General features: G+C 36.9%; 1 non-coding gene across 1 annotated transcript; it reads right to left on the bottom strand.

The window, feature by feature from the left end:
• Positions 1–20302: 20302 nt before the first annotated feature.
• LOC119618745 (U6 spliceosomal RNA) lies at positions 20303–20406 on the bottom strand. Its single transcript, XR_005235105.1, has one exon. It is a non-coding gene; the product is annotated as a U6 spliceosomal RNA (small nuclear RNA).
• Between the last annotated feature and the right edge of the window lie 6668 nt (positions 20407–27074).

A 27074-nucleotide genomic window follows, 5' to 3' on the forward strand; every position in this document is an offset into this window, starting at 1 on the left:
ATGTGATTGTCTTTTAAACCTGTGTCTAGCACAGAGAGTGGAACTCATGTCCAGGATATCAGAGACTGGCCGGAGAGAGGAAACATAGGCAATGGAACATTCACATCCAATTGTGAAGAAAGATAGAATCAATAAACAAAGTAAGAATTTTTAGAAGATAGTTTGGGTTATCAGCTGTAGAAATTCCCCAATCCCTTAAAAAGGAATGGAAAGATTATCCCACAATTGTTTAAAGGACCAAAATTACCTATGACCATGTATAGCAACGTTTACGTAGTTGAGTATAAAAATGGCTCGTCTCTACTTCTTCTCGTTTACTAGGGCTAAGCCAGGCATCCACTGCTTTGAGATGCTGGCAATCATTAGTCTTCAGGTTCCTCGACATGCAGAGACCTCAGCACATTACCATTTTGACACATAACTATCCCTCCCCCATGGGGAATCTTTCTGAGTGTGCAAAGCTAGTTAGACAAGTAAACCTTCTCCTATGTCAATCCCATTTTTAGATACATTTGAGAGTTGTTTAAATAAACAGGTCGCCCTCTATTCTGGAGGCTTTGACTTTAGAAGAGTCAATAATAAAAAAAATCTTGTGAAATTTACTTCCACATCCCACTTGGGTTCAGAAAATCTGGCCTTTTCTGTGCGTCAATCTATGAAAAAAAATTTAAGAGTTGTTTGTTGTTGTTATGTGTGGTTTTTGAGCATGGGAGTGCAATTATAAACTAGCCAGGAGATATATTTCTACACAACAAATTTGAGCAGCATTAAAGTTTATGCTGCTTAAATCACTTCAGATTGTGGGATATTCACATCTCTGAATTTTATGATAATGTCAAGAGAGCGTCTGGTGAGTCCCATTAATTTTTTTGGTATTGTTTAATTTTACATGAGTAAATATAATTACTCCTTTTGTCATGAAGAGCAAGTTCTAATACCAATTTATAATTCATGGAGCTAATTATGTTAACGAGGAGGCAATCTTTCCTCTGCTATCTCCCCTGTAATTTTAAAGGATTTTGATTTTTTCCCCTTTCCTCTACAATTTCTCTTCCAGCTATGAAAAGGAAGTGTACACAATTCATCTGTGATATAATTATTTACCATGGCAACAGTTTGTGAATGGGATTGGGAAGTTGAACAGAAGGAGAAAGCAGCTTAAGGGAAACAGCCTAAAAAATCCTTTCAAGACAAGTGAAGAGGCCTTTCAGGTGGGAACAGTTTTTGTCTTCGTGACATTTTAAGGAGGAGCTTAGGTGTGCCTAACATTATAAAAACTGTTGTTGATCCTAAAATAAAAGAGTCTATTTTCTACAGTTGCATTTCAGAAAATCGCCTTGATTAAGAGAGTGGCAGAAAAGACAAATCCACATTTTTCACCTGCATTTGAATTAACAGCCCCCAGGAAGACAGAACAAAAGTGTTTGCTGCTGTATTATCAAATGGCATTGCCAGAAGACCCTTGGAAAAAGGAGGCTCCAGTTCTTTGTAGTCCTGAGACCAGTAACAACCTGGAACCCCACTCATCAATACAACCTCTTTTCAAGGGTGACTTGATTGCAAGGAAAGTAAAAAATAAATAAAATCTATCTTAATCCAGTGGTAAAATCTTTGGGCTTCACCAGAGGCTGCCACAAATTCTTTCCCCATCTTCTCTGTTCAATGGGACATTGATCATTTTATCCCCTTTTGTATAATGCCAATCAACACAATCAATGTATTTCCAAAGAACACTAACATGCATATTAACAATAATATGAAAACGCAAGCCACCATCTCTTAAGTGTTTACAGGCTTATGTGCTTTTGCTCACCTGTGAGAAATGTTACTTCTCTTTTTCTTATAGTTTTCAGTGATAACTAACATATAACCCTAGCTGAAGCATTCTTGATTGCATGATAAAATTACCTCTGTTTAATATTCCAGGATGCTAATTGCATCAAGAGTTGTGGGAAGAGCTCACAAGTAGGAATTGCATGAGTAGAAGACTTCAGACAGCTTGACCTCCTCAGAAACATATATAAGCAAGTAAGACTGGAAAGATGTCTGGTGATACATGTTAGAATAAAATGGTTTTTTTTTTAAAAGAAATAAAGTGTTTCTGCTGAAGTACAGAGTTCCTACATTTTAGTTGCAGAACCAGCAGCCCAGACGCACAACCTCATTGTGGGGTGGTCACATTGGGTTAAGCTTTTGCTGCTGCTGCATGTGCTAGGCCGCCATTTGAAAATACCTACGGTGTGCCTGGAGCCCAGTACCAAGACTTGTTCTTGTAATATTTACTTAAATTGAATTGAACACAGGCTGGTGCAAATTAAACAAAGAAAGATAAAGATATATATTTTCCTTTCCATCTTTCATAGTTCTCTAGGAAAAAGGAATTGGAGCCAAGATAATGCAATCACCTTTCAGACTATTTAGCTTGATTAAAGAACTTTGAGGAAAATTTACACTAGAAAAAAAAAAAAACAACTTTAAAGACCATTTTTAGAAACATATATTTGAAAGTGATAAAATAACTCACCCCTGTCTAATAAAACAAATAATTATGAGCCTGTGATTTATTCCATTGTCCTTTCCTATTGCATCTGATAGATTTAGGATGACAAGAAAAGCGTCACAAAGTTTCACAAAATACTAGAACTGGAAGAGAACTTTGAGGCTTATATTCCCATTTCCTTATCTTACTAGATAAGAAAATTGAGTTTCCAGGAGGTTAAAAGAGCAGCTTTAGGTCTCAGAAACTTCTTACCTCCAGAGTTTAATTGCTCATCCAAGCAAGGTGTATAAATAGGACATACAGAAAGGACTTCAAAATCAAACACAAACACTGGTGATACAAGAGTGAGAAATTGTACAAAAATTTGGAGAAAGAAAAATCACCTGTGCTGGGGAATCATGGGAGCCTTCACAGAAGAGGGGGTGTTAAACCACACATGATGTGTGAAATTGAGTTTTGGGGAGAAAAAGAAGAGGTTTATTTTTCAATTATAGGAAAGTAAGGACTGTCCCTCAGTTTGCCATGAGCCGCCCCAATAATAAAATCCCTTATTAGTTGCAGCTTTGCCTTTTTGCCTTAGACAATAAACAAGTGAGGTTACTGTCTTAGTCCACTTCCATACTGCTACAAAGAACTTCCTGAGACTGGGTAATTTATAAAGAAAAGAGGTTTAATTGACTCACAGTTCAGCATGGCCGGGAAAGCCTCAGGAAACTTACAATCATGATGGAAAGCAAAGGGGAAGCAAGGCACCTTCTTCGCAAGGTGCCAGGAAGGAGAAGTGCCTAGCAAAGGGGGAAGAGCCTCTTATAAAACCATCAGATCTTGTGGGAACTCACTATCATGACAACAGCATGGGGGAAACTGCCCCTATAGTCCAGTTACCTCCACCTGATCTGTCCCTTGACATGCAGGGATTATGAGGATTATAATTCAAGATGAGATTTGGATGGGGACACAAAGCCTAACCATATCAGTTACTCTTCCAAAGTAAAAGTAATTAATGTCCACTGGAAAAGAGAAACTACCCTTAATTTAGTCTCTGCAACTAGGAACAGTTGAGATATATGACTAACAAATTAGTTTATTCATTTAACCACGCTCTATCTAAGCAAACCAGACACCTGATTCATTACTGTTGAGATCATCATTTCAGCAACCACAGTGTCCAAGCCACTACTTACTCTGTCACTATTAGTTTATAATAGGCATAATTTTAGCCCCCTTGATATATCTATTTTTTGTCTCTCTTCTAACGTTGCTATATAATCTCCTTATGAAATTATTCATGTTCTTCCCTTAGATATTCTCGTTCTGCTACCTTATCACCAAATTTCTCAAATTCAACTGCTTTTCTAGACTCTTCCCTCTTTGGAACTTCCTGCTTTGTACAAGAAACCATCCTTAAGGTGCCCATTCTATTATTCCACTCTGTAGTGGAAGAAAAATGAGTTACGAATTTATTCACACTAAATTGTTTTTGTCCACAAGTGATTTGAAAAGTGCCTCTTTGGGGGCATTTTCAGTCTTGACAGTGGCTTCCTCTAAGAATTAGAAGAGCAGGAAAACACAATTGCCTCCTCTAAGGTGAGCTGTGATACCAACATGTAATCTTTCTGGTGGGAAGTGGCAGGTGGGCAGTGGGAGTGGTGTTTACCACTGAGATTGAACAAAAGAGAAGAGAGGAAGCAAGGATTGGCAGAGCCCATCTCAGCACCACTCAGGAGAAAAAGAATTGTTCTAGGACCCTAGCTATCTCAGCGCATTAAGATAGTCCTGGATTTGGGGAAGGTAACCCTTGGCCACACCACCCTATCAGTAAGGAGGTGAAGACTTAGATTCCTTTTTACTCCCCTTTTTCCTGTTCCTTGAACACAAGAATATCTTCTTTTCACGATTGGGCTGGCTTACCTGTAATGTCTGCACTGGCCATTTGGAATTTGAATATTCCAAATTTTGCTGCATTATGATTTCTCAATATATGCTACCTAAATCAGCATTCTGTTTCCAAACATAAATCCTACACATTTAGTGGATGCGAGTGTTCTGTGAGTGATGGGAGCACAATCTGCTGACAGAAATCAGGCTTCAGCACCAGCAGGACTGAAAGTCAGTTTCAGGTCCAGAGCAGATCCCCAGAACAATGAATGCCACCGCTCGGGATGCCTCCTGGCTGAAAGCCTGCTGATCGTTCCTAACAAAATTTTCACTATGTTTTTATCTATCTTTGGCTGTTTGAGAATTTTTTTTTCCAAGAAAAAAAAGATGACTTTTTAAAGGAATCCTTGGAGGCACAATGTTTTTATTTAAATTGATGCTTTTTGATGACAGACTTTTATACATTGAGGCAGATTAGTGGTAAAGATAACTCTGATCAACCTTTGATCAGGTTGATTCCTGGGGCACAGCTAATTCCTAGTGCTCGGCAGCACTTACTCTCTCTGTACATTAAGTTGGCTCTGGTGATCACTTTACCCTTCTGCGAACATGTGGCTCGAGATTCCTGAAAATCTTAGATGGAGCCTATCGTGCCAGACATCTTTCTGGGCTAAAAGGGGTGAATATGCAGACTGGGCTCCTGCAATAACCAGAAGCTTCCTTGCCTTTGGGTAGGAAAAAATAGGGGGAGAATATTCTTACTGTAATCACAGCTCGTCTGTCCGCAAATCAACAGTTCAGGGCCACCCTGTAATTATACAAAAGTGACCTTCTGTGAAAAATTTCTCTGGTCCTTTCCCTGACCTCCAGGTAAAGGGGAAGTGGTTGTTTAAGTCTCATTGACCATCTATGTCCATCCCCATCCACAAAGAAGTCCTTACCACGCAGCAACTTGGGCTGTAGCAGTTGCAAAATGGTATTTCTCAGTCCCTTCTGTGTCCAGATGGCTGGTTTAAGCATCATGAGGTGAAAGGAAAAAAAAAGGAAAACATTAGCACAGACAGAATCGTAGCTTGTTTGCAGAAAATTAGAAGATGCGCGCTTTGATTCCTCTGCTTCTCCCTGTCCCCACCTCCAAATGGCTTAGAATTAAAATAGGGACAAAAAACATCTCCAGATTTATTTGGCTCTGCCATATTAACCATAAAAAAGATCTAGCCTGTTCCAATCTTAACCCAGCAGTAAACTATAAATCCAACTTCCCCTCTCTGCTGGGGAAATAAAATCCAAATACAGTAGCATCCAAATAATTATCAAGAGTTGAGCTGTGCTGGCAGGGTGCAATGTACAAGATTCAATTTTAACTAGTGATTACAGACCGGCAACCTTCTAGCCCTGAATGTCAAACGGCCATGTCACTTTCTCCTGTCACGGAGTATGTCAGGACTCACCGCAGCCTGGTGACTTTTCATCAGAGGTAATGAATCTTGTACTCCTGAGATGGGAAATGTCACAGTGCCTCCATCCCCTCCTTCTCCCTCCACCCCCACCCCTCATTCCCTTCCTGCCTCCTGGCCAGGTCCTAATAATTAGGAAAAAGATGTTGTTTGTGACATTGCTTTTCCCATCCGCACCAGGGCCCTGCTGCTCTCGATTTACATTGTGCGGTCAGTACTCAGCTTGCAACCATACGTGGTGAAATGGCCACCTCAGTAGACAGTTTATGGTGCTGGAGTCTCATGCATCATGTTCTCTTGTCCTTGAGCAATAAAAAGGAAAAGCAGTTAAGCTCTGACCTTACAGCCTATATGGTTTGGGGCTCCAGTCTAACTCCTGATAACTTGCCTTTAAATCTCATGAACTTGGTACCTTTTGTTTCTGACCTTTCTGCTTCTGAGATGCCATTTGGGGCACGAATGAGGATGGAACCTAGATCTGCATGAGTAGTGACAGGGAAAGAGGGTGTGTGGTTTTCAATGATGTCTCTTAACTCTGAAAGTTTGGTATCCAACATAAAATGAAACTGGACATTTTATTGTTGTTTATTTTTGTTTGTTACCTAATGAAAAAACAGATGATAAAAATACAAATATAACCACTGCTTTTGAAAACTATTGACTATCTTAAACTTTTAACACTGGGATCTTGGAGGCTTGGAAGGAATATGTATGAATTAAATAAGAAAAAATAAGTGTATCTATGTGTACTAAGAACATTTCCTTTACCTTTTATACATTTCATCATTTTAAAACACACTGAGTATCTATCATGTTCAACATAATATGCTAACCTTTGAAAGATATAACATAGCAATGTACAGCTTGATTCCTGCCTTCACTTAATATGAGCAGGACGACACGTGCCTGGTAGGTATAAAACAAGGAAATATGTAGTAAGTGGAAGGATATAGTCTGTCCTGTCCCACAAATCACAGTTAAACTCATCCCAGATAATGGAAAAGACACAAAGCCAATATAATCTGAAGTCACAGAGTCAACCTAAGAAAAGGCATCAAAGAAACACAATATGTGTCAACACAGTACAACACTGGATGTTAGGGCTAGGAACATCTCTGCATTTGGCTGTTGTAATGAGGTATCCCATATAACACAGCAGTAAATTATAGCTGAGGTCTGTTGACCCACTGTCATCGAATGAAAGTCAGATGAGACAGAAAAATCAAGGCTAATCATGGTGTCAAGAATGGATCCAAAGGACCTGCGGGTCAACTTGTTTCCCTTGCTAAGTAGGCACTTTGTTGTTTTTCTGAACATCTTAGTGCTCTCTTAGCAATAAAGATTCTAGGAGAAACACTCAAACCTAATGTACCAAGGCCATGCAAAGAAAGTTTATTATTTCTAAATTGGAGACTCACCTGCCTGCCTTCCTACCTTCTTTCTTTTCCCCCATATGATGTTCCAGACTTCAAACTAAGCCCAAGAAATGAAACACTAAGCAAGACAAACAGGATCCTTGTCATAATATAGCCTAAAACTTGGTGGAAAAAATGGGCAAGTTTCCAGGCAATTAGAACACAGCGATAGGAAAATGAGAGAGGCTGCCACATGCTAATGGAGCCTTAATAAGGGTACCTGCCCCAGACCAAGGAGAGTAACAGGGAGAGCATTCCAAAGGATTCTCAAAAGTAAACAGAATGCCTTTTTCCTTGATTCTCCAGGGAGCCATGAATCCCTGGATACATTTGAGCTTCTTTTATGAGGTGTAAAATCTCCTCCCTCAGGCACTAGAATGGGTGTCCTCACTGAGAGAAATGGAGGATCCCCCTGATTAACACCAGTGTCTTTCTGCTCAGTGGTTAACTGTGAAATTTAGAGGAGACGTTCAACGACAAAATGGGGCTGCATTTGAGGCAAGTACAATATTCTGATCAAGATTTCATGAAATCATAACACAAAGCATAACATACCTTCTCCTTCCTTTTATCTTCTCTGTGCCATTACAAATTTATTAGGAATTAGGATTGGGCAGTAAACTTAGGCATTTTTCTTTAAACCATCCCTTGAAGTATTATAGCAAGTTGATTTTCAACTTTATTCTCCTTGAATCTATATTTTATTTGTTTTTATTTTATGTTTTAAATGTATTCAATAATTGAAACCCTGACATGTGGCAGGCAAAGTTCAAGTCGTTGGGGGATCCAAGAGTAAATAAAAACAATAGTTCTTTTTTTGTTGCATAATTAGCAGTCTAGAAGGGGAGACAGATGTGGATACATAATTACATTGCAATATTATGCCTGTTTTGATATGGGAAGCAACGAATTGTGCTAGACATTCTCCATACACAAAGTGTGGGATTGTGGTCCAGCAAAGTTTATGGATCTTAAACAACAACAACAAAAAATCAAATGTAGATTAGCCAGTGTATCTATTTGGTTTAAATAAGCTGCAAGCTGCCATTTCAAAATACAGAGGTGATTCTCCCCTGACAATTAGGGCTATTTTTAGCTTCACAGGTGGGGGAGATGCAGCTCTGGTCCTGGGATGGTCCTGGATAGTCCTGAAGTGAGGGAGGGTACAGGTGTGGCTAACAAAAAGAATGTTCCTGCATGCTCCCTAATTGGACAAGTTGTATGACAGGCACATATATTTGGGAAAGCCTCTTTTGAGTCAAACTGAATTAAATTGCAAATGTTCTCTTTTCATCACCAACCCTTAGTCCCTGGTCTTATCTTCAAGTCAGATTGATTGAAATGCATTTCCCCTGAGACAGAGACGCCCTGACCAATGAAGCTGAGAGGATAGGTGAGTATTTGTACAGGAAATCACCAAAGGAACACAACCTCCTTGCAGTGCAGGTATGTCTGGGATGATGTTGAGTTGGCATAGAAATCAAACTCTAATTAGCCATGTCACAGGAAATTATTCTAAAGAGAAATTATTCTGTGTGAAACTATCATGCTAGATGCACGTCATTACACATCTGTCAAAACACATACAATGTACAGCATAGAAAGTGAACCCTGATGTAAACTATAGACTTTAATTAATGGTAATGTATCGATATTGGCTCATCAATTCTAACAAATGCATATACTAATGTAAGATGTTAATAATAGGGGAAACTCCAAGTAGTGGGTTGATAAAGGTATATGGGAAGTCTCTGTACCTTTATTCAATTTATTCATAAACCTAAAAGTGTTTTAAAAATGTCTATTTAAAAAATGATTTTTTACTGGGTTATACTCATGTAATCAATCACTGGTCCTCTTGCTAGTCATGAGCTATGAAGTAGGGTCCATGTTTTTAATTTTTAATTTTCTATTGAGTTACTTAATGAACATTTATTGAATGAAAACAAGAATATTAGGGTTTTAGAAATAACTTCTTGTTAAAAAAATATGAAACTGAGATGCATAGGAATCCAGACAAAAGAGGATGGCTGCAGTGTGAAAGAGATGTCAGCCTGCTTGGTGCAAAAGTGGGGTTCATTGGACAGCATAAAAGTGCCTCCACTTGACTGGAGAAGAACCAAGATCTTGGTCCATGGCTATGGAAATGTGCAAATGTAGCTCCTTCTACCTCTCTACTCAAGGTCCTGAGATTACCTTTTCTGGAATGTCCATATAGCTACATTCATCTTATTATCTTGAATTCTGACAAAAAAAATCTGAGAGTATACAGAAAAAAAAAAAAAAGCTATCATACTTGAAGCCAAGAAATACCATCATGAAAATTCAATTTAAATGCAAACTTCATAAATTATGTTTCAAATAGTCCTAAGAGGACTAATTAATAATTGCAAAGTGCTTTGAAGATGGAAAGTGCTAAATTAGCGTCAATATTTATTTATTAATAATCAGAGAAGGTGATGCTGCCATCTTGAACTTGCGTCTTTTACTATCAAGTGCTGACTACTACCATGATTTAACCCTCTTAATTGCCCTCTCTAGCCACTATTGCCATGTGGAAATTCTACACTTTATGGTTGTGTTTAGTATTTCATTATTTTAAAATATTGCCAGTTCTATGTATATGATTAGAAAGAATTTCTGCACCTTTCATGCAGGAAAGCTGTGCTTTACAATGGCACCTGACAAATTTGACATCATATAAAAACAAGCTGGGGCACAGTGGCTCACGCCTGTAATCCCAGGACTCTGAGAGGCTGAGGTGGGTGGATCACCTGAGGTCAGGAGTTCGAGACTAGCCTGACTAACATGGAGAAACCTCGTCTCTACTAAAAAATAAAATACAAAATTAGTCAGGCATGGTGGCACATGCCTGTGTGATCCCAGCTACTCAGTAGGTTGAGGCAGGAGAATCACTTGAACCTGGGAAGCGGAGGTTGCAATGACAATGAGCCAAGATCACACCATTGCACTCTAGCCTGGGCGATAAGAGCGAAACTCCATCTCAAGAAAAAGAAAAAAGAATTGCCCTTAATAATTAGCTCTAAATACAGTGACCATCACAAAGTAGGTGCTCAGTGACCAGGTTTGAGTTGCTAAATAAATAAGAAAAACAACAACAACAAATTAGTCTCTTTTATACACATTGAAATGTTAACTTTAGACACACTTCATAACCATTTGTAGCATTGGGAAACTTGCTTCATATGTATATATTGAATCTAAAAAAAGCTACCATTTTATTCATTTCATGAATGCTGGTTTGTAATTTTCACCACCATATATGTTTTCTAACAGTCCACATGTAAGTTCTTACTTCCAATTATGGTTCAAGGTATGCCTGTGGAAAGAAGACTATTGCATGCACTGAAGGTGTGCTTTACAAAGGTACCTAAAGAAATTGACTTTCATATAAAAAGAAGTTACAATTCGTAGTTAACAAAAAAGCTCAACAAATAAATAAAATGTTAAATATACCTGAATAGCTATCATACAAGCTCAAATATCAAGAGGGTTTCTTGGATTTTAAGTGAAAGTTAGCTGTTTTGTATTGTCCAGAGTGGACATGTTGTAGGAATTGCTAGCAGAGCTTGGAGGCCATGACTCAATTTCTGTCTTTCAGTCTCTCACTAATTACTAACTACAGAGAGTTAGGACTGTGGTGTGGAAGATGCTCATCTGCACCAGTTGGGTTTTTTGTTTGTTTCTTTGTTTATAATTTCAACTGTTATTTTAGATGCAGAAGGTACACATGCAGGTTTATTACATGGGTATATTGTGTGATGCTGAGGTTTGGATTATAAATTATCCTGTCACCAAGTTAGTGAGCATAGTAACAAATAGGTACCATAAAAAACCTACCCAACAGATTTTTCAGGCCTTGCCTCCCTCCCTCTTTCCCACCTCCAGTGGTCTCCAATGTTTATTGCTCACATCTTTATATCCATGTCTAGCCAATTTTTAGCTGTCACTTATAAGTGAGAACATGTGGTATTTGATTTTCTATTACTTCATTAATTCACTTGGGATATTGGCGTCCAGCTGCATCCATATGGCTGCAAAGGTCATGATTTCCTTCTTTTATGGGTGTGTAGTATTCCATGGTTTACAAGTACCACATTTTCTTCAAAAGTCAAAAATAACAGATGCTGGCAAGGCTGCTGAGAAAAGGGAACACTTATACACTATTAGTGGCAAGGTAAATTAGTTTACCTACTGTGGAAAGTAGTTTGGAGATATCTAAAGAACATAAAACAGAACTACTGTTGTACCCGGCAATCTCATTTCTGTGTATATAGCTAAAGGAAAATAAATCATTTTCTCAAAACACACATGCACTCGCATGTTTATCACAGCAGTTCTCACAATAACAAAGGTATGGAATCAACCCAGCTGTTTGTTACTAGTCAGAAATCACAATCCTCTGTAGGGAAGAGCAGCTATCTGTAGTTGACTGTACATTGGGACAAGGATTATCACTCAGAAAAAAGGGAGCTGGCAGAAGAAAAAGGAACAGCCAGTAAAATTTTACCTAAATGAGATAAAGTTGTAGTCTTCAAAACCAAGATTTAAATCAATATAGAAAGGAATGAGTAAGAGGAATGATACGTGGACCAGCAGAGAAATTCCACTTTGAATATGGCACAGTAAGTCCTGTTTGATAGGAAATGCTGAATGCCCTGGCTTATTTATTGAACAAATAAATATACGTTAAGCACCTGACATTCAAAGCCCAAAATTTGGCTTTGTGTCTGACACACTTACATGTTATTGTGAAGATTTGAAATGCTGTTTGTTCTTGAAGAATGCTCACCAACCCAACAGTATTTAGATGGAGACACTCAGCATATGAGTGACAACACAACCACCTGCGAAACCTTGCCACTTCCATGGGGCTTTGCTTAGTTCCTCAACACATATTCAATAACTCCCAGATAGTACTCTTTTGGTTAAAAGCCCTCAAGGATAAGAGAAAATTAAAGGTAGCTAAATTTTTTAAAGGTAGTTTTGTACATATTGAATGCAGATGTCTTGGTAGAAAACTGATCCTGCAGAGAGCAAGAAACCTATATGATCATTTCTATATGGGCAAATTAGAGAGTGTACAAAAAGCTAAGCATGTCCTCTTTGTAATCAGCAACGTTTTCTGGTCTAAAACACCATTCATCTATTACGTGTGACAGGTTAATGCAAATTCTAAGTGACGAGAATACAATTGTAATGACATAGTTGTTTATTTGTTTTTCACGTGTATCTGATCTTATTTATTTACCAGATTATACGTTCCTTAAGGATAGGGGCCAATTCTAACTTAAAATTTGTACATATTGCCAGATACACACTCAGAACAGACTATGGTTGGCCCATCAATATAAAATAGACAAGAAACAATATACACCAGTCTGCAGCTAAATTCTAACATCAGTACTACAGATGCATGAAAAACCATGAGAAGAATCTTCAGTTTTACTATTTTGAAAGATGCTGATGCTCCACTTCTTAGTATGGAATTATAGGATGAAATGTATGTGTAAATCGAGGTTTAATTCCTGAAGCCAACTCAAATTGTTCATGATAAAGACAATCCTATTAAACTTATTGTCCTATCTTCATTTATACTGTTGTAATGTTAGTGCCACATCCATAGCAGCTGGGTGCTGTTGGTGGCTATATTCACATTAACAGCCCAATTATTCTCTAAATATTCATTGCTAATATATTTGGGAAATAACAAGGCATCTTTTAACTGTCTGCTACTTCTACTGCAAATATATTTTCTTTCCTCTGGTTTCCTATATATCCATCCTATTGGTTAAGAGGTGAATTGCTCTCAAACAGACATTTTAAGAATTTTTTTTATGGTTTGGCTTTTCCGACACACTATTCCCCCACATATTTGCAAGCTATGTACAATGGTTACCTATACTCTGCAGAACATGGCACCACATTCTCACCACCTCCCGCCCATCTGTGAGGTAAGGCAGGGCAGGTGAAGGGAAGGGTGCTGTAAGCTGCTCTAAAATGTCATCAAATAAATTACTTGTGAATGTCAACATTATGTCTCAGCCTAATTCCTAAGAGATTATATTGAAATAAAGTTAATTGAAATTCTCTGGAATTTTATTTTAGGAAGAAGCATTGTTTCAGTCTGAGGTACATTTTTGACTATTTTAATACCTTCTACATTTTACTGCACATTTTTCTAACCGTCCTCAAATCTTTACCACCACATTCATGTTTCCTACTAAATAAGAGCCCTTACCCATTGTCTGCCATCCATTTTGCAGTTTTAATACTGAGGATGTTTCCTTCTAGAGGGAAATCAACTACCTTAAACTGCTGGATGTTTCACCTCTTATGTCCTTTATACTCCCTTCAGTTATGTTCTCGTTCTTAACTCCTAAGCACTCTTGTTCATTCTCGTGTTTTCATTTTAAAGTTATGTTTCCTTATAAAGGCTTGTTGAGTTTTCCAAGAAGGTAACTGTCAACCTTGGAAAACTTTCAAAGGTTGGAATTATGTCCTATGATTTCATATGTTCTATCATATCTGGCACAGTCCTGGGCATATTGGAAATGAGCATATTTTATTAGACATTTGATTGATTGAATCTCTATGGTACAGAGCACACCAGAGACAATCATTATTTCAATTTGTTGTGGTTCTGTGCTTGGTAGATAGGTAGTCTAAGCACAGTCAAGACAGAATTCTGAATACAGCATAAGATAACTACCTAAAATTTTTGGAAATTATGTGATTTAAGTTATAATATAGTTTCTATTATACTTTACAACTTCATACAGATTAACATGCTTTTTTTCTTACTTTTCAAAAAGAGAACAACAAAAATAAATAACATTACAGAGGCATAAGAAAATTGTGTGGTCTCTCTCTCTCTCTCTCACACACACACACACACACACACACACACACACACCTGCCTGTATATATCACATAAACTCCACATGAAACACTGAGCATCTTTGTTGGGGCTTTGACAGCTAAATTAAATTAAGTTAAATCAAATACCTTGCATTGTATGTTTAAGTTGCCATTCAAGTAGTACAGATTTTTCTGCCTGTCATTTAGAATGAATTCAGTACCACAAGTTTTCCATTGAATGAACAGAGCTAACTGAGGGTATCCAAGAAGAAACCTTCGTAGATAATTGGCTAGATCTGGGAGCTAGTGTAGCGGAACATGATTCCAGATTGAATCAAATTCTGGAGCTTTCCTTAAGAGAGGACTGAAGGATGAAAGGGGAAGTTTATATGCCAATTAAAAAATGATTTGTAATTTCATTTTATCAAACGTTATTATTTTTGCCTGATATGCAAAAGATTTCATGAATATAGTTAAGAAAACTTGGTATCTGGTTTTATATATTATGAATTAGAACAAGGGCAATTTTCTGGAAATTGGAAGAACAATCAGGATTCTGTCTTTCAATTTTTTTTTATTTTGAAAGAAAACTATTAGCTTCATGGAGACGTTGACAGAATTGTCACCATAACATTAAAAATGCACAGAGAAGTCCTAGGCTGAAAGTTATCTCATATACAATATAAACGCTTCATTGGCAATACAGAGATTAAAATTATTTTAAGTCCAAGCAAATATCTTTGTATTTGATGCTAAAAAATTAAATACAATTACACTTAGTAAATCATCAATTATTTTTCATGTTCATGGATATATCACTAAGATTAAAATTGGTCTCTTTTAGTATCTACCCCAGGTGTTCAGTTTTTCTTTCTCTCTTTCTCCCTCCCTCCTTCTGTAATTCCTTCCTTTTCTCTTTCTCTCTCTTTTTTCTTTTCTCTTGGTCTCCATCCACTCATCCTTTTTTTATTTTCTCATCATAATCTCTTTACATTTCAACCATGTATTGTGTTCCCCATTTATATTTTCTTTAATTTATACTTTGGTTTCTATTATCTGTCTACAGCTACACAATATCATATCTAAAGGCATAAAAGCAGGCATATTTAAATATATCTGAGTGTTCTGTGACTGCGAAGATATTTATCATAAATTATTCTGCTGGCATACGTCATATGTGGTCTATATTATAAAATTTATGTTTTGTTTATTTTTTTGTAATTTTAAGGCTAGGTACCTCCATGTTCAAATCACAGTTTGATTCTTTAGCCTTCTTCCGTTCTTTAGTCACTCCATCAAATGCTTATTTAACTCTATTTTCTGTCAGATCCCAGGTTCCTTTGAGGGTACTGTCTTACTCATCATTGGATTTTCCATAACATTTAGCATAATGCATTGTACATAATGTGTGCCTATTGTGTCTTTGATAAGTTAATGAATCATTTATGTTTGATTTCAATGGATAAGATGAGACCAACGTTTCAATTGTAAATATTCTTTTCTATTTTTCCTATAGGCATACTAAGGTTACTAATATAGCATACCCTGAAAACTCAATGCAACTTTCTGTTCTATGTGGCAATGGAATTCTGTTTTTCCCTAAACAACCTCAGTGTCTACTTTTGCTGCTTGTGGCCAAAGAACAGAGGGTCTATAAGGCCTCCAGAGAATTTCAGAGTTTCATTCACTATAGTCTTTGTGAATGTCACACTTAAATGTTGTTCAGTGCTCAGTATGACAGCCAGAGATGTAGAGTCTTACCCTCCCTCACAATTCACCCAACCTCACAATTCAGAAACCAAGTTGGTACCAATTGACCTTGCCTGGGTTGTGAGCTTTGTAGCCTGTGTTGCACACTATTGTTGTATGAGACATTTTCTTCTCTTACTCTGTGCACTTGGAAGTTAGAAATGAAGACATTTCTAAATTGTTAGAACATTGAAGACATGACAAAGGAGAAAGCAACAGTTCTTCTGAGTAGAATAACTCAGCCATGTATAATGGGAGCATGGGGTGTTCTCTCTATGAACATAAGTGACGTTCACAGAATGACCTTTCCCTTGGCAAGATGCCTAAGTGGAAGACTCTATTATAAATGAAATTCACTGTAGGTGTATAACCCAACACATTAATGAATAGAATTTTTTAATGGCATTGTTGTCTAAGGAAACGTCCAGAACTGAGCCAAAGGATCAGCAGTGATTTATGGCTCTTGTTAATTTTTAAAGACGACTTAAGGAATAGAACAGTATCTTCAAACTATTCCGGGAGAACATCAATGGAAAGATTTGGACTTGTAATTATGCAAGATAACTTACCAGATGGCCTAATTAAAAATACTTTTATTAAGTAAGTGCTCTTATTTGACAAACAAACAAGTGTTATTAATAGGAATTTATTTTCTAGCTACCCTCAGTACTTCCAATAAATGGAAACTCTTTCTTATCCCCTGCCATGGACCATGATAGAGCTTACTGGAAAGTTGTCCTTGTCATCTTTCTTCTCCGGTGTGCTCCTCAGAGGTATTGAGGGTTGCCTTGATTATATTGGCTCCAAAACTAGGGTTTAAAATTCTTTTTTTTCTATCTACAGCCATAGTCACAGGGTATCCTTTCTAGTCCAAAAGTACTTATGCTGCCACTTACAAAACATTGACACATCTTTCTTCTTTTCTCTTTCTCCATTAAATGTAAACTCACCTCTCACTTCTCTGCCATTTGCCAGGTTTCTTCAAAGGTAGTACCTTAGTTGTCATTGAATTTTCCATCATATTTAGCACAAAGCATTCCAAGCATTCTTGGTAAATACATGAATCGTTCATATTTGATTTCAATGGGTAATAAGTGGGATGAAACTCAAATTTCAAATTCAAATATTCTATTTTATGAAGTATCTCCATGCACAAAAGCCCAGCTGTGAACACTAGCCTCTGTCTCTTTTAATCACCGCCACCATTTTCAGTTGATTTTTTTCCCCAGCAGATGTTTTCATGCTCCAGTATTCTCTAGCACTTCACACACCTTGCATTACAACTACTTTAGCTTGACCAACAATTCTTCTCCCTCAATGTAACGTAAAATTTCACTCTGGCTTGATACACAGAGATGCAGCTGGAGAAATGCCATTTGTTCTTCTTCCCATCCCTATAGGACTCTAACCATCAGTTTTATGTTTGGGAAAAATGTTAAGGAATGTGGAGTCAAAGGAGGTTTGGACATATAACTTTGAATAAGACAGTCATGGTTGATATAAATGAAACCACGATCCAAATGGGATATAGAAGTAGGGGGAATGAGTGATATATACCAGGAACTGGACTACATCACTGAAATCCCAGAAATTTAAGAAGGACAAGAGCAAAGGGAAGTTAATAAAAGCAGATGGACAGAAGGGAGGCCTGGATAGATTTTGAAAACCATGTTGCTGTCAACACTGAATATTTTGAGTAGACACGATTTTATACACCAAACATAGGATGGATTTAAGCACCAATAAATCACCCACAAGTACTTGTGAAAATATTTTTCAGGAGCACCATATGTATTCTTATAAGAACTGAGGAAAATGACTGGGGAAATATTTATAGAAGCAGGAAATCACAAAAATAAAACCTGAATTTGAGATTTTTTGAGAAACAACATCTAAAATGCAAATAGAAAACCTAGTAAAATGTTTTAGCTTTTCTGATACTCACTACTATCATTATTTTTTATTTTCAATTCCACTAAGTCATTGCAATTAGTTACATTTAGAAGAAGAACTGCGAGTTTAATAATGGAATTTGGGGATGGTCATGTTCAACTTTGTCCTGAGACCCAGTCAAAAAAGAAAAAAAAAAAAAAAGACAAAGCAGGAGAAAGGGCTATTGACTGAAATCCTGGCTTTCATTTGTTTCTCATGTTCCTACTGCTTTATTATCAAATGGTTTAAAAACTATTAAAACTATCATGATGTACTTTGTGTCTAGGTAACACTAATAATGCCTCCTTGCATTCTACCTGTTCAAACTTATCGCTTGTGGCTCTCACTGAGGACATACTGTGTACCACTGCAGATGCAAAAAGTGTGATGTATTTCTTAATTTTCCAAGTACATAACACGATCTCTGGTTGAATATGGTGATAAAGTACCTGCACTTGCCTCTATTTCTCTAAAATGTGGGAGAATAAAAACAGAATTAAATCCATAAACCTGACCAGCAAAGAGAATGGGAGAATAATCGTTATCCAATATCAGATTTTGAAACACTATTGAGAGATTAAAAAATGAATGGGAATGATACATTTGAACAAAGACGGTTGAGGAATCGACAGTCAAAAATTAACATAGAAAGGAATGGTAGGAAAAGAGGGAGCTAATCTTTCAAGCAAACCCCAAAGGGTTTTGGAAAAAATTGGTAGTCATAGAGGGTGGAATTACAAAAGGGGTGCAAAATTGGTAGGGGAGAGTAGAGGGTCTGATTAAAATTTCGTCCCTGGGACAAGAAGCCAATCAGCTCTCTGCTCCTCTCTTCTCTCTCCCACGTTCCTGGATATAAGAAGGATACAAAAATGTTCACATTGATTCTAACCAAAATAAAACCAAGCAAAATGACAATAATCATTATAACGCAAATAATGACCTCTTCATTTAAAAAATGTAATGTATTGATTGGGTTGGACTAGAAGCACTAGTGAGTGCTGGTATCACAGAATAAATTTCTTCCTGCTTTGGCAATCCTTTATTAAAAGCCTGGCGTCTTAGTGATTTATATGCCTAGCTGGCCAGGTCAGATTTCTGATTGAAGAAGAAATATTGTGGGGAAAACAAGCTTACCTACACAACAGTAGAGAGCATTTAGTTCAGTACTTGGAAAAGTCAGCCAATACCTCTTGTTTTAAATATGCTAAAAATAACCTATAATCACTCAGGAATATAAAAAAGCAGCACCAAATTGAGAAAATAAGTACATAAAACAATTATTGTGAAAACAGAAATAACTCACGAAGGAGAAGAAACTCAAAAAGAAAATCTATTCTTTTCAGAGAGATTTGAAAGATACCACCAAAAAAAAAAAAATCAATAAAACAAAGTGAAGGAGCTCAATATGAACATAGAGGAAAATGGACAATGAGTCAGAAAATATGACAAAATATACAATGGGTAAAATAAAACCTGAGATAGCCAACATCTAATAAATGTGAGCTCTGGGAGAAGAAAGTGGAAAATAGAAAGGAGGAAATAAGCAAAATAAAATACAGGAAATATTTGCATATTAGAAAAAATACATAAGTTTTTCTATTTAAAGAGGACCTCAATTACACAAAAATCATAGATGGAAAAAAATCAAACAAACAAATCTCCTACTCCTAAAAATATCATTAGGCAATTTCAAACATACAAAAAAAACCAAACAAACAACTACAAAAAAAACACCCATCTCAAACTGTGCCAGTTGCTGTGGCAGAGGAATTATAACTTTGCCTATAAATGCCCAGATCTGATCATGACTCTATTTCCTGTTCTTCAATTCATTTGCCAAAAGTGGTCACCTGCCTGCATCAAATGCACAAGGTCCAGAAAGCTCAATCACTGCATGCGCGTATAAGAGAGAAGGAAAAATTATTTGGTAACAGCACCCAAAAATGTCTGCAACTATTGTTTCTACATAACTTTATTAAAAAGTATGTGCATAGAGATCTAGTATAATGAGTGAAAATTGAAAAAAATATGGAGAAACATGTTAATTTTACAAAGAGTAAATCAAAAGATATGGGTAAGAGCTAAATTATATGCTACATGTATAATATCTATAAATAACATAAAATGTACAATTTTGACCATTTTTAAGTTTGTGGTTAGGTGGCATTAAGTTCATTCAAAATTGTTGCGCAGCTTTCTCTACAGTTCATCTCCAGAACCTTTATCTTCCCAAACTAAAACTCTATAATCATTAAATGACAACTTCCCATTCACCTCTCTCCACAGTTCCTAGCAAACATCATTCTACTTTTGTCTCTATGAATTTGTCTACTTTAGGTATAAGTAGAATCATATAATATTTGTTCTTATGTATCTGATTTATTTCACTTATCCTAATGCCTTCAAGTTTCATTTATGTTGCAGCATGTGTAAAAATTTCACTCTTTTTTTAAAGGCTGAATAAATTTGAAACACTTCCCAAATTCCTCATAAATTTGAAACACTTCCCAAATATGCATGCCATCCTTGAGCAGGGGTCATGCTAATCTCTGTATTATTTCAATTTTATGGTATGTGCTGCTGAAATGAGCACTAAAGATTTTTTTAAAAATTGTTTAATAACAATGATAAGCAACTGAAAATCTAATAATGGAGAGGAAGATTAAAAGTAAGGGTCATATAAATGGGTTTAATATTTACCTTCAACAGATAGGAAATGGTAATACCTATATGTTATAGATCAAAAGTCATATTAGTGCCTTGGAAAAGTTATGAATGTTACCTCTACAAGAAGCAAAATTTTTGAAAAAACAACAAGGAATTACCCTTAGAACAGGGACTAGGTAGTTGTAAAGATAGAGCAAGAGAAAGATGTTTTTATTTTAAGGTATTCTGCATTTTTGGTTTTATTACATACACACACACAAAAAAATTATAAGCAGTGTCTCCAACTACACTACTACTTAATAACTAGAAGTGTAATCCAGTACTCTTCACATTTAATTGTATTTTTATGACACCAGAGTGCCTCTCCCAAAACACTTTTATGAAGACTCTGCCAACCTGAAATAATCAAAAAGATCAGAATTCAGATTATTCAAGCAAAAATCTGGGGACCGCCATTAGAGAGACACAGACTCCAGAGAAATGGGGTCAGTGTTCCAAAGTTAAAAGTTAGGTTCTTGCTTATATAGGCAGAAAACAAAGAAATTTGAGAGGAATACAAAATGTTCTATACAAGATTGTCTTATGAGTTACAACAATTTAATTAGTACAGTCTTTTTCATACAGTTCATTTTCATTTCCTTTCCAGTTTGAAAGAGTATACATAACATTCCATCTAAATACAATACAATAGCCATGAAGTCTTTGTGTGGGACCGGTGAGAGGGAAATTAATCTATAATGAAGATCAACAACAATAAAGGGAGAAAGGATCTTCCCCAGAACCCTTCAGTCATTTGTAATACTTTACAAAATAGTGAAGGCAAGAAAGAAGGCTTAATCTATAATCAGAGAAACAAAGCTACAACTGCCTTGGTTACAACTGCCTGTCACATAAACCAGGCCCCGTAATCATGTTTCTTGAAGACTCAAAATAATTTATACTTCCAACAGCTTAGATTTTGATTCACTTATTTTCACAAACTGTATTGCCATAGACAACAAAGCCACATAGAAAAATACATGGAAATGCATAGCAGTAGCCTGACTCCAAAGCTCCCCTTTTGTCCTTATCTTCATGTAGGACTCCTCATATTACTGATGTTATTCTTTTTCCATAGCAGTATCATTTTATAATGATAAAATAACTGCTGCTACTACTGTTTATAAAGCTAAAATAACTGCTGCTGCTACTGTTCCTTTTAATGAGATCTATATGCTTCTTTTTGCACCAGCCTTGTTACTTACCTGTGTTTTGGCTCAGAAAACAATACCATAAAATGAAAGCCTCAGAAGCAACCTCAGAAACAAAAGTTTTTCTCCCATTCTTCCTCGAGGTTAGCCATAGAAACTGAAATTCATTTTCTCCATGGCGGGCCATAGAAACAAGGGTCTCTTTCCCCAAAGCCAGCCAGAAGACTTAAGAACATCACTCTCCCTTTCCCTCCACACTCTCTGTAAAAGCTTTGTCAGAAAGAAATTCTTTAACCTGCCTTGTTTTACTTTGGGTCATAAGATCCCTATTCCAGTGAGAGTCCTGCCCCATACCCAGAAGGAAAGCATGCTCAGAGATGCCAAGAAGTATCTCCATAGACAGACCTTGCTGGGTTTCCCCAGTCTATGAGCATTAGATCCTACCCTTTTTGTCTAATCATATTTCTACATAGCTGTCCATACTTTGTTGGACATAAGCATAAAAACGAACAATTTTCTCTGTATTTTTGGGTCTTCATTCTGAAGGATCCCATGTATACATGTTAAATGAATTTGTGTGCCTTCTATCCAATTAATCTGCCTTTTGTGAGTTGACTTTTTGGAGAAACTTCAGAGGGCCAAGAGAAGAGCTCTCCCCTGGCCCCTATATTGGAATGTGTATGAGTTAACTGAAAGCGTGCTAGCTTACTTCCCTATCTACCCCTCAAATTTTTTCAAAGGCCCATTCTTGTTCAGTACAATTTCCACATCAACCTCAGAGCTCACCTGACTGTGTCAGGGAAAGGCTTCCACAACCAGAGACTTGTGTAGTGACCCTGACTTCCATTATAGCTGTGTAAATAAATAGTGCCTATGCATTCTCTGGCGCCCTGCCCTTTTTTTGGGCCATCCAGAGACAGTCACACCTAGTTCATGTTTATCTTCCTGACTATTTTGAAAGCCTGAGCTCCTCTTAGCAATGTTACCTTTGTCAGAAACTTACAATGGAGCTCTCGAATCCACAAGAGGGGTGCATCCTCTGTGTGGTTGCATCCAGGCAGCTGAGACAGAAGCACATGAACCCCAAATTTTGACAGATGGAGGGAGATGTCGCACTACATCCCCAAATGGACTAGAGAAATTATTTAAACCAAGTCCATACTCAGTTTTACAGAGAAAATTATGATGTTTCAAACAAATAAAAAGAACCCTTCTGATCTGAAACCCACAATAGGGTTTTCTCAAATATGTGTTTTTTTCTCCTTAAAGTTTTATATTTTGATGTTCTTCTGATGTCAATTATCATCTTTGCTATTAATAATTATTGCAAAGGCAGAACCTTGGTTTGGAAAGGTGATGAAGGGTAGCAATAGAATTTTCTATGTGCCTCACCTGTCAAACCACATTTTTGGGATTTTTTCCAGTTCTAGCTTCCATACATTAGAAAAGAAAGCTAGAAACTTCTAATATAAAATCTACCATAATCATGTGGCAATTGAAAGTTATATTAAATACGAAATACTTAAGGAAGCTGAGATGTGCAATCTGGAAAAAAGAGGAGTAAGGACACAGTGTAATTGAAATGTGTTAAATAAGGAGCTAGAGGCATTTGTGTATGTCCAGTATATCGAGTCCTGTAACCAAACAGAACTGGGTTCGAGTTTTAATTCTCCACCTTTGAGTATTGTGGCCCTCACGAGGTCATTCTAACACTCTATGTTTCAATCCTTCCTTCTTTAAAATAGGAGTAAATCATAATTCCTATAACATATAAGTTTTATGGTGATAAATAAGAACTTAGACACATGTAAATTTTTATTACATGCCTAGCACATAGAAAAAAAGTTCTGTTACTCATCAGCATCATCATCATTACAATTACTACTCTCGTCATACATCATTATTATTATTCCAAAGGGGAAAGTAAATACTAATGAATGAATGCCCTAGCTCGATAAAAGGCTTTCTTAACAAATGAAACAACTTAACCATGGGATGGAGAGTTCAATGAAATAATGAGCTTCCAATGGCCATCTCACAGGAATTCTGTAATTAAAAGGAGTTCTTGCATTAAGAAGTAGGTTACACTTGATGATCATTAAGGTCCTTCTTACCTTTTAGATATAATGTAATGATTAAGTTCACACAGCTCATTAGTGACAATAAGTTTAGGGGTATCAGTGTGGTCCCAAACTGTTCTTTCTTCTAGTTAGTGAGGAGAGAGGTTGATCAGGGAGTTCCCAGTCACTATTCTGCACAATGCTGCCAAACAAAGTTGTTTCTTGCAGCCCACTAGCAGGCAAGCCTCATTCTCCTTTTCTTTTTTCATCACGAAAGCCATAGGAAGCAGAGACTGCCTGTTCTTCCCCGTACTCCCCCAAGAAAATGACAAAATGACATTCTTTCCCACTCTCTGTGAAATGATTTCTGTTAACAGCTCTGGAAAATGCTGCAAAGATGTGAGTGAAATGATGGCAGGATTTGTTGACAAGAAGGCAAAATGAGGGAATTCAGAAAAAAAATCACCCACATTAGTGGCTGAGGGTCCTGTGGGTTCCATATGTTCCTTTCTCCTCGGGCCTGGGATTGTCTCAGAGTCATCTCCAGGGGATGGCAGTCTTATTGTAAATGACTCAGCCAATGGGGATTCTAATAGAGTCTAATGGATCTCACTATTAACAATTTTTTTATGTTCAGCCTAAATTTTTCCTTTGATTAATTTAATCTATTTTTTTCATTAGATGATGGCAGTAATTTTGAAACAAAGGGAAGCACGCACATTTGCAAGAAAGACATTGTAAATTCTGCATAGGATGCTTTTATTTTTGTAGCAACACAGGGTATAATAAAAAATCTTTCAGGTCTGGGAGGAGTGGATCATGCCTATAATTTTAGCATTTGGGGAGACCAAGACAGGATGATCAATGGAGCCTAGGAGTTTGCCATCAGCCTGGGCAACAGAGGAAGACTTCATAGATACAAAAATTTTAAAAATTAGCTGAGGTTGAGGGATAAGGGGTAGAGCACACTTGCAGTCCCAACTACACTGGAAGTCAAGGTGGGAGGATCACTTAAGTCCAGGATTTTCAGGCTACTGTTAGCTATGAGGGCAACACTCCACCCAAGCCTCTATCTCTGAAACACACAAAATAACCTTGGACCTGAGAGTCTACTGGATGAGCATATTCCTGTTCTCGAGGCTGTGCTTAGAGGAATCCAAAGAAATGTTACCTACCCATTCAAATCAGGCCAGTTTGCCTAAAATTCAACCTGCTAAGCCTCACTCCAGACTATTCTAGACTTTTTGTTGTTGTCGTTACACTACAAAATCCTTGAAGTTGTTACATGAACTAGCGAGAGGATCAATGAAAAATATATCACTCTAGGGGGAATAGTCAGTAGGAGATAGGCATGGGCATTTGGGTCAAAGTTTTGTGGTTCGTGACTCTGCCATGATTGTCTTAGGCACATACTCATCTCTCAAAGCCTCAAATTTTTGTCCTATAAAATGGCCATGATAATCTGTACTTCACAGAGTAGATCCAAAGCAATTTTTCAAAAGTCCTTGGCATAAAATGTGGCAGAAGTCTAGCGCTCAATAAAGATTAAAAATAATTATTTCTTCCTTGTTGTGAATTAGGTTATCATAGATATAAGTGTGAGATTTGAGAAAGATTTATTGAAAATGTTTTAAGGCTACTGAAATCAGGCAATAATAGGCAGAATGTAATTAATTATGAATTTACATGAGCCTGAGGAAAGGGAAATCATTTAAGAACAAAGTAATAAAGTGGGATTCCAGAAAATTCCAGGGTGGAAGGAGGATTAAAACAAGAAATTTGCATTTCAGGTAGGAAACACATGGAGCTTTAAGCTGAGCATGGGGTAGTGAAAAAGTTATCTGATTTAAACAAACACCGGTATTGAAAAATGAGTAGACAGAAAAAGAGATGGAATAGGTGAGGAAGGACCAGGATGGCAAGTGTATAAGAAGCCAGGCAGGCATCATCAGAATCTGAGACATTCCATTTTGCAAATGCTCGTGTCTCTTGTGAAGAAGCCACTGGTATGTATCCTAAGAACTATTACAAGTGTATTACTTTGTGTCACAGGCATGAAATGCTATGCGTCTAATATAAAAGCATTCAACTTGGAATCAGGAGATTTGATTTCAAATCTTTTTTCTGCCAGAAAAACCTAGGCAAGTTATTTTAGTTTGCGTGAGTCACCTAATTTCTTTGTGCCTCAAATTTTATCTGCAAAATGGGTACAATGCTAGTGCACTGCCAATAATGATGTTGTAGTGAGAAAATAAGGTAATGTATGGAAAGTGTTTCACACAGTTTCTGGGACAAAGGATGATCTCAGTAAATGTTGGATTAAAAGAAATTCAAACACACAAAAACTCTTAGCTCAGCAGGTTAAGCCAATCACTTTAAATGTAATCATAGCTCACAGAAAAGCTCCTAAAATAATGCTAGTGAAATTCTCCAGTGCAGTGGCTAGTAACTGATTATGTTGACTGTAATGGATATGTGGAAACGAGTATGATGTTGGGGCAGGCTTTTTGCAGGATCGACCTATAAAATTTGGGATATGTGGTTTCAGTACACAAACACAGGTGCTTAGCACATTTAGCAGAATGGAATTGAATAACATAACGGAGTATGAAGTACCAGAAAAACATTTCACAGGTGTTACATGGTAAGTGGCCATTGAGAGATTTTATTAAATGATGTTTGAACAAAAATAGTTTGCTCCACCAATTTTCTGATGCTTGCACTTTCTGATAATAATCTAACCACATTGTTCCTGACCTAGACAGAGCTCACCTTTCCTGGCGCATGTTTTTTCTTATCATTCACCAGACATTTCTTGCCCCATGAATATGATTGGTTGGACTTATTAATTAACCACACAAGTGTTTTGCTGAAGATAAAATTCTAAGATCTGTTGTAAGGCAACTAATATCCTCATGTTTTATGTAATAAAATCATTGATCACCAATATAGAGCAAACAATGTTTATCTGAATCCGTGTCCACCAACCATCCCTAACTCCCGAAGGATTTATTCATAGGGATAATACTTACCTATAGGAAATTAGCTGTGTCTCTGCTTTGCTGACTCTGGCCAGTAATGCCTTGTGCAAATGAATTTAGAGATTTTCTCAGCTTGTGTTCATATGCTACAAAAGGGAAATAGCCCAAATTGCACCTACTTGGGCCTGAATTATCGACTTCAGCTTTGAAGTGCAAATGAGCTGAGTGAAAACATACTTAGGCTGCAACACAGAAACTATTCTTACTAGCTCACTGATGGTGTATTAACTGTCTTGTATGGAAAGCCTTGCATTGCAATGGATTTGTAGCCCTCTGGTCCAATTATCCTACAGATGAAGGCAA

Source organism: Chlorocebus sabaeus, chromosome 18 (assembly GCF_047675955.1).
Source record: "Chlorocebus sabaeus isolate Y175 chromosome 18, mChlSab1.0.hap1, whole genome shotgun sequence".
Classification (NCBI taxonomy): domain Eukaryota; kingdom Metazoa; phylum Chordata; class Mammalia; order Primates; family Cercopithecidae; genus Chlorocebus; species Chlorocebus sabaeus.